This window comes from Chiloscyllium plagiosum, chromosome 12 (genome assembly GCF_004010195.1).
Source record: "Chiloscyllium plagiosum isolate BGI_BamShark_2017 chromosome 12, ASM401019v2, whole genome shotgun sequence".
In the NCBI taxonomy this organism is placed as follows: domain Eukaryota; kingdom Metazoa; phylum Chordata; class Chondrichthyes; order Orectolobiformes; family Hemiscylliidae; genus Chiloscyllium; species Chiloscyllium plagiosum.
In genome coordinates, this window is record NC_057721.1 from 81,730,009 (window position 1) to 81,737,504 (window position 7,496).

Below are 7,496 nucleotides of genomic sequence, written 5' to 3' on the forward strand. Positions count from 1 at the left end.
TCTCCCCCCCCTCTCCCCCCCTCAAGAATTTCTACCCTTAAGTGAATCTTTCTTATTTTCATTCATTAATGAAAATTTGGAAATCACTGGCTGGGCCCAGCATTTATTGCCCGTCCCTAGTTGCCCCTGGAGAAGGTGGGGGTGAGCTGATTTCTTGAACCACTGCAGTCCATGTGCCATAGTCAGACCCACAATGTCCCGTGGGAGAAAATTCCAGGAATTTGACTCAAAGTCCATGTGCCGCTACACTCGTCCAGGCAAATAGGGAACTTTTAGAAACTTCTGTTCATAAGCATGTGGGCCAGCTTGACCAATATCTATTGTCAATCCCTAATTGCCCAGGGGCAGTTCAGAGTCCATCACACTGGAGTCACATATAGACCAGACAGGTTGGGCAGATTTCCTTCCCTAAAGGACATTAGTGAACCCAGATTTTTTCTTTTAATGAAAGAAAGAACTGTGGATGCTGGAAATCCAAAACAGTGCCAAACATTGCTGGAGAAACTCAGCAGGTCGGGTAGATTCTGTGGAGAGAGAGAGAAAGCGGAGTTAACGTTTCAAATTCAGTGACCCCTTTTTTCAGAACCTGGACTTGAAATGCTAATGCTGTTTTTGTCTGCTCAGGTATTGCCAGACCTGCTGAGTTTTTCTAGTAACGTCCAGCACTAAATGACAATCAGCAGGTGGTTACACAGTCACCATCAAGTGTTTTAGTCTGGATTCTTACTGAACTCAAATTTCACTACCTGCCAGGGTGGGATTCAAACGCATTCCCCTCGGACACTATACTTGGGTTCTACACTTAGCCCAGTGACATGACCACGACACCACGGCCTCCCTCTCCCTTCAGTGGCTGTACATTGATGGAGCAGAACCCACTGCAACTGACAAATGCCCCTGGGTGATCAGGAGCACCACTCATTGCTATATCCATGCCCATTGGATCCATGGGCAGCCAGGCAGAGCTGTTACCCCCAATGCTCAACTCCGACTGGCATCATTGCAGAGTAGACAATAATCAGCCCCAGGTTAATACCCAATCAGTCACCGGTCTGAAACGGTTGTCGGTTCTTGATGGAGAGATTGTGGATACCCTGGCACAACCCGCAGGGCACTGGGGCAGTGAGGCCACCAGGAGGCAGCAGCCATTCAGCTACGAAGCTGTGGTCCTTGGTCATTGTGGGAGTCGCCTAAAGCACAACTACCTGACTCAGTCATAGATTCAGTCATAGAGATGTACAGCACAGAAACAGACCCTTCGGTCCAACTCGTCCATGCCAACCAGATATCCCAACCCAATCTAGTCCCACCTGCCAGCACCCGGCCCATATCCCTTTCTAGACTCCCCGACCCCAGGGAAAAGACTTTGTCTATTTACCCTATCCATGCCCCTCACAATTTTATAAACCTCTATAAAGTCACCCCTCAGCCTCCGACACTCCAGGGAAAACAGCCCCAGCCTTTTCAGCCTCTCCCTGTAGCTCAAATCCTCCAACCCTGGCAATGTCCTTGTAAATCTTTTCTGAATCCTTTCAAGTTTAACAACACCTTTCTGTTCACACGCCCATCCCCCAGCCCAGGATGGTCTCAGGGATCTCCACCTCTTCCTGCAGCAAAGGCCTGAACCATCCCCACCCACCCCACCCATCTGATTACGTTAACTCTGATTTCTCTCCACAGATGCTGCCAGACCTGCTGAGCTTTCCCAGCAATTTCTGTCTTTGTTTCATTCCTGTATCAGGGTGACCAGAATTGCACACAATATTCCAAAAGTGACCTAACAGCCGCAACATGACCTCCCAACTCCTATACTCGCTGACCAATAAAGGAAAGCATATCAAATGCCTTCTTCACTATCCTATATACCTGAGACTCTACTTTTGAGGAACTATGCACCTGCACTCCAGGGCCTCTTTGTTCAGCAACGCTACCCAGGGCCTTACCAATAAGGTGTGTAAGTCCTGGCCTGATTTGCCTTACCAAAATGCAGCACCTCACATTTATCTAAAGTAAACTCCACCTGCCACTCCTCTGCCCACTGGCCCATCTGTTCAATGTCAATTCATAGAATCCTCACAGTGTGGAAACAGGCTATTTGGCCCAACAAGTCCAGACTGACTCTCCAAAGAATAACCCACCCAGACCCATTTCCCTACCCTATTACTGTACATTTACCCCTGACTAATGCACCTAACCTACACATCCCTGAACACTAGGGGCAGTTTAGCGTGGCCAATTCACTTAACCTGCACATCTTTGGATGTCCCACTGCACTGAGATAACCTTCTCCACTGTCCACCACATCTCCAAGTTTGGTTTCTGAAGTGAACTCCCCAAGTCACAAGTGCTGGCTGAGAAAATAATCCCCTTGACTTCCTCTCTCTGACGCAACCCCATGCCAGCTTCCTCACACCCACTCCTGCCTGCCTGCCCACTCCATTGTCACTCTCACTCTATGGCTTTCCCTGTTCTCTGAGACCCCCCTACTCTCTGTACCCCATCTCCAATGCTCCACCTTCAGTGACCTTTTCCCTCTGCATCCCTCTACCCCCGAATCACAGGATTGTCAACAGTGCAGGAGGCCATTCAGCCCCACCCCATACAACAGTACTTCCTCCTTATTCAAATTCATTCTCAGCTACTCCCCTGTGGGAGCCTCGGTTTGCTGATTTTCTTTTGAAAAGGCTATAACCTAAAGTCGAAGTCGGACTGCTATAACTGCAATACTAGGGAAGTTGTTTGCAACTTGAAAATCAAGTTTCACATATTTTTTGAGCTGGAAGGAAAGAGACAAACTGAAAAGCGTTTGAGTTAAGAAAATTCTACGCAGCAACAAACCCTGATCAGTTGAGTGCTAATAAAAAGGGGCCAGTGCCAAGAGTGTGAAAAATATCCAGATGCTACAGACATGCAGCATCTCCCTCTTTCTCCGTGTGGGTAAATGGACACAAAACCTAAAAGAAAGAATCAGTGCCAATCTCCTGCTTTTTCCACATCTCCTTGCACACCTTTCTTGCCCCCTTCCTTCTCTTGACCTCTCACTCTCAACCCCTCCTGTGATCAACTCCCCCCACCCTCCTGACCCGAGTGCAACTCTCTCATTGGCAGGTTACCACTGCTACTACTCACGGGAATGACAGAGCTGCTCCTAACTCGAGATCCAATGGGAGTAGAGGATCCACCACCATTCAGAGAAGCTGATGCATGTAGAAAGTAGGTTTATGATGCATTGGTAGTGTCCTTACCTCTGATCCAGGAGACCCGGGTTCAGGTCCCACCCACTCCAGCAGTGAGTAATGACAATACCTCTGAGCGGCTTGACTAGAAACAGGTCTAGTAAGTGAGCACTGAGCTGACAGATGAGAGTCCAACCCTTTTCTCAGCACGTGGGCAGGAAAGCAGTTGTGAACACGGAGTAATTGAAGCAGCTTTTCCAGGGGGGCTCATCAACCCTCTCATTTATCACCACATCCCAGCTCTGCTCTCTCACCTGGGTTTTCACACTCTTCTGGAAATAGTGGAATAAATGTTACATTTTAAAGTGTTGAAATGTCACTCCAGTTGAGAGGGGAGGGTGTGCTAATAAACACTCCACTGCTGCTGACAGCTGACTGCCTGAGACTCCAGTTAGCAGCAACCTGTTAAACTCTCCCCGTGCATCCCCAACACGGGAAATCGACCACGTTAAAAGTTCACTCACTGACTGAGAACCAAATGAGACCTGCCCCAAATCCAATTTTGCATTTACAGAAGCAAACTTATTATTAACCAGGGCCTAGGAGTGTACCGATTTGATCAGATATTCTGGCTGATCAAGAGGTCAACGTAAAGACATACACTAAGTTAATAGAAATGTAATGCAGGGAGTATACACATCACTGTTAGACTTTATTACAGCATAAATAGACAAGGTCTTTTCCCTGGGGTGGGGGAGTCCAGAGCTAGAGGGCATAGGTTCAGGGTGAGGGGGGGAAAGATATAAAAGTGGCCCAAGGTGCAAGATTTTCACACAGAGGGTGGTGCATGTATGGAACGAGCTGCCAGAGGAAGCTGGTGGAGATTAATACAATTGCAACATTTAAAAGGCGTCTGGATGGGTTTAATGAATAGACAAACATTGGCCAAGTGCTGGCAAAAGGGTCTGTTTCCGTGCTGTACATCCCTACAACTCTAAATCACTGAAATAACAAAGCAACTCGACCTTAAATAAACAACAGCAGCAGAAAGCCCTTTTATTCAGACCTTTAACTGACTACTCGAATATTTTGGTATTAACATGAGCCTCCGGTATTTGAGATACATTATTTTTGCCAGTTTACTGAGAGTGGCAGTTCACAAAGTGCCGGTTAAATCAAAATTTATTAAAATCAACTCGGTTTCAGGAAAATTAGATGACTCAGCATATGCTTTTCACACCCCTGAGATTTTGCTCGCTGCTATGTCTTGAAGGTCAAGTCACAGTCCAGCTCAGTCCTAGAGGGATGAGCAAACTCTCTCCTTCAAGATAATTGGTCTCAGTGAGTTAGACCTGAAGCTGGGATTGCACACTGGGCCCTTCCCAGCTTGTTTCCCTCATCAGACACAGGCGTCTCTCACTGGGCCAGCATTTATTACCCGTTCCTGGCTGACCCTTTGCAATGTCTAACCACTAAGCCATTTCAGAGGGAAGCTAGCAGTCATCCACATTGTGGTGGGTCTGGAGTCACATGGAGGCCAGACCACGTAACATCTGCAGATTTCCATTCTGAAAATCGAATTGGTGAACCAAATGGGTTTTTAACAAAGTGGTTACCAATAAGCCAGCTTTTACTGAGTTCAAATATCACCATTAGGCACGGTGGGGGGTGGGGGGCGAGGGAGCGGAGGGGAGTCAAATCCATGACCCCTGAAAGCATACTAGCCCAGTAACATATTGGCATACCACACTGCCTTCCAGTACATACAACCACAAAGAAAGAAGTCCTTCATTTCCAAGAAGTCCAGAATTCCTTGAACCATTAATCTTGCTGAATCCAACATGGACTCCCAATGACACACACCATCACCATCACCATCTTCCCCTTTAAGCAACACCAACCTACCTGGGCCTCAAAGCTTTCCTGCTCCTGCGGAGAACCAGTTGTCATTTAGGGTTGCACTGCGGTGCTCCCCGACTGTGTGTGTTGGACTGCAGTGCTCCCCGTTGTATTGCACTGCGGTGCTCCCCGTTGTATTGCACTGCGGTGCTCCCCGTTGTATTGCACTGCGGTGTTGCAAGTTACATATCTTCATACGTTGAGATTACTTTGCAAACTGTGAGAACAAGTACATACGCGGGCCTCGTATTAACGGATCAATATTGGTGAGAGCGTACTGTGGTTCATTTCTCAGGGACCACAGTCAGTCTGCCTCATTTATAATTACACAACTCTTGGTGGTTAACTACCATTTGTCATTAACTGATGCATTATCCACGGCAACGACTCTACCAATCACAACCAATCAGAATTCCCCTCTCTTATGTACTAAACCAGACCACTCAAAACATTCTTAAGCAGGCAGCTCAGACTGTAATTTGCAATTTGTTTCGGTAAGTGTACAGTGAAAATTACCCGGAGTAAGTTAGTGAGGTTGACGACTAGATTTTAAAACAGACAAAAATGTATTCACAAAAGTATACAATGAAATACACAGAACAGAATGAAGAACCCCTACAGAACTCAGCCTATCCAATTAGACTTAATTATGCTGTTCTGAATACACACAACAGTCCCAATAAGCAAACTCCCTTTAAATACCAGTATAAAATGGAACAAAGATGTGCAGGTCAGGTGAACTGTCCAAGCTAAATTGCTCGTAGTGTTAGGTGAATGGGGTAAATGTAGGGGAATGGGTCTGGGTGGGTTGCTCTTCGGAGGGTCGGTGTGGACTTGTTGGGCCGAAGGGCCTGTTTCCATACTGTAAGTAATCTAATCTAATCTAATCTAATCATATGCTTACAAATTGAAGTTGAAGGGCAGAAAGAGAGAGAGAGAGAGAGAAAAAAAGTTTCCACAGAGCTCCCTTTTAAATTCCTTACCCGTTGAAGACTGAACTAAAACTGGTCAGCTCAGCTAGAGAGCTGACCACTGCCCTTTCATTATACAGGTCACTTCTAAAACATTACCCCCTTGGCCTGATGTCTCATCTGTTTATATATAAACAAACGGCCTCTCAAAATCCGTTTCATCTCTGTACCAAACCAGACTGATCAGGGCACAGCCTGGTTTATTACCCCTCTGAAAAATATCAAGGACAGAGTCTCCTTGAGCCAAGGAACAGCTTTTAGAAAAAGGTGCTTTGTGACACCTCAGACAGTACAAATTAGTCTTCCATTGAATTGGTATTCTTATGAATAATCCTGATCACTGTACGAAAAGAAACTTTGATAAAATATGTATTGTATCAGCAATACTAAACTTTAATTCAACAAACAAATCACAGAACCCCTACAATGTGAAGGCAGGCCATTTGGCCCCATCGAAGAACATCCCATCCAGACCCACACACCCCTACTCCATCCCGGTACCCTGCATATCACCTAGCCGGCACATCCTTGGACACTTTGGGCAATTTTAGCATAGCCAATCCACCTGACGTGCACAACATTGGACTGTGGGAGGAAACCGGAGCACCCGGAGGAAACCCACACAGACACGGGGAGAATGTGCAAACCCCACACAGTCCCATGGAGGTGGAATCAAACCCAGGTCTTGAACACGGTGAGGCAGCAGTGCTCACCGAAATAGCATACAAACAATTACAAGTTATGTTCATGACACTGAAATAGGAGAGAAGGGAAGGTTTAATGAAGTTGTAAGAAATTTCCAAATGTGTATAGTTAGGTTAGGTGAATGGGCCAATATTTGGCAGATTAAGTTTAATCCGGATATGTGATGAGATTATCCATTTTTGGTCAGAGGAATAGAAAGGCAAACTCTTATCTAAATGGAGAGAGAGTTCAGAGTGCTTTGGTGCGGAGCGATCTGGGTGTCCTCAAATATGAATTACAGAAAACTAGTAATCAGGTTCAGCAGGGTGGTAAGGAAGACAAATGGAATTTTAGCATTTATTAATTCAGGGAATAGAGTATACAAGGATAGAGCAGGGACAGGAATGGTTGTTGCAGGTTCCGGGATTCAGATGTTTCAGTAAGAACAGAGAAGATGGTAAAAGAGGGGGAGGTGTGGCATTGTTGATCAGGAACAATATTCCTTGTAGAAAGGATGTTTGGGGACTCATTAACTGAGGTAGTATGGGCTGAGGTTAGAAAAAGGAAACGAGAAGTCACCATGCTGGGAGTTTTCTATAAGCCTCCGAATAGTCCCAGAGATGTAGAGGAAAGTATAGCAAAGATGATTCTCAATGGGAGTGAGAGAGGCAGGGTAGTTGTTATGGGGGATTTCAACTATCCAAATATTGACTGGGATCACTACAGTACGAGTACTATAGATAGGTCAGTTTTTGTCCAGTGTGTG

At 46.0% G+C, this 7,496-nt stretch overlaps 1 long non-coding RNA gene across 1 annotated transcript in view; it reads right to left on the reverse strand.

Annotated features, from left to right (window-relative positions):
- Positions 1–7,496, reverse strand: part of LOC122555593 — a 16,343-nt gene that overhangs the window by 1,339 nt on the left and 7,508 nt on the right. Inside the window, exon 3 of the long non-coding RNA XR_006313315.1 lies at positions 3,036–3,043. This is a non-coding gene — a long non-coding RNA (uncharacterized LOC122555593). The remainder of the gene's footprint in view (positions 1–3,035; positions 3,044–7,496) is intronic.